The sequence below is a fragment of the Hipposideros armiger genome, unplaced genomic scaffold, assembly GCF_001890085.2.
Source record: "Hipposideros armiger isolate ML-2016 unplaced genomic scaffold, ASM189008v1 scaffold_478, whole genome shotgun sequence".
NCBI lineage: Eukaryota > Metazoa > Chordata > Mammalia > Chiroptera > Hipposideridae > Hipposideros > Hipposideros armiger.
In genome coordinates this window covers 7,854-9,533 of record NW_017731828.1, presented here as the reverse complement: position 1 = coordinate 9,533, position 1,680 = coordinate 7,854, and positions in this window count along the sequence as shown.

Below are 1,680 nucleotides of genomic sequence, written 5' to 3'. Positions count from 1 at the left end.
TACCCAGTTCCTTCCTATTTCCACACTGTTTGTCAACCCGGGGCCTCTTCAAGGAGACTGAGTTCTACATTGATGTGATTGAAGTCCCTCCCCAGGGTTCCTCTGGGGCCTTCCACAACACCTGCACACCCCTTCTGAGAGATATCTGCATTTACTGGAAAGTCAGCAGTCTGGTTGCTGAGATGGTCTTCATTCTCCCAGTAGATGAGGCAAAGAGGGACTGACCTCACAGGTTCACTGTAAAAATTCATGGAGTTGGTGCTTCCAAAGGGCTTAGAAGGAAGCCTGACACACTGAAGGTGTTAAGTGTTGGCTCTAATTATTTTACTATATGAGAGTCTGTGAGTCCTTGGACGAAGCTGCAGACCTTTCTGTGCTGCTCCCCAGAAGCAGGCCAGGCAGCTGGACCCCAGCTTGAGGCCCCACGTTCACTGGGCCTCTTGGGTTATTTTCCCTTCTCGGTTGGCCCCACTATCGTGATAACCCATCATGCCCCTGACCTGGGCCTACTCAGAGAGCTGAGGAAGGAGGTAGAGTGTGAAGTCCATATGGTGATATAATGTAGCAAGAGTCCATTCGAATTTCCAGGGGCTGGACCACTAGACCCACAATGGGCATTGGTACCTTTGGAGACAAAGTCTTAGCCATTGGCGAGCTTCAGAGTGGCTGCGTGGTGGGGGCTTTGGTTGACTACCTAGGGAGTGGCAGAATTTCTTTATAGGAGGCCCTGGGTGGGAAGGCGACAATGGGGTTGGAGGAGGCTTAAGAGACCTGGCTTGAGTTTTTCTTCCGGTTGCTGTCTACCAGCTTGCCGTCATTGGCAGTGCTTCTGGGTAAGTTGGGGGAGGCAAAGTCTGATGCTGTAGTGCTGATGAGCAGACATTGTAGCTCTGTCCCCTTCTGGGGAACGCTGGTCTAGTGAGTCCGCCTGATCTCAAAAAGGAGAAGAATCAGGAACGTTTGAAGGTTAGAAACAGTCTCTGGTTTCTGTGTTACTTTTGAAAAATTAGTTTTTATTGTGATTAAAAAAAAAAGCATAACAAAATTTGCCCTCTTAACCATTTCTCAGTGTTCAGTAGTGTTAAGTATATTCACATTGTTGAGCAGCCAATCCCCAGGGCTTTTTCATCTTGCAAAACTGAAACTCTGTAGTCATTAAATAACTGCTTTTTCCCAGCCCCTGGCAACCACCGTTCTTTTGGGTTGTCAGAAAAGTCATGACACATTTTTGCAACGAAAAACATAGAAAAAAATACGTCATGACTTTTCCGACAACCCAGTAGTTTCTGTTTCTATGAATTTGACCACCCTAGATACCTCATGTAAGTGGAATCATACAGGTTTGTGTTACTTTGGAAAGCCTGGACTTTTTGAAACTTTTATGATAGCTGCCAATGTATATGCCATACGCCTCCTCCTGTGGCTGTGTCGTCTGTCACTCATGTGGGATCTCCTACCTGTGCTCAGCCCACAGGTGCCACCATCCTCCCTACTCAGTCCTTAGCCAGGGAATCCCTGCTTACACTGTTCCTGGGCGGGCTCCCCCAGCAATGGCTCCTACCTCCCCTTGAGGCTTTATCCTCGCTGAGACTGTACCCCAAAGCCCCTGCCCCATTGACCCTTCCCCTGGCTTATTCCTGCTCAACCTCTAGGGATCAGCATTTTGGACAAACATCAGGG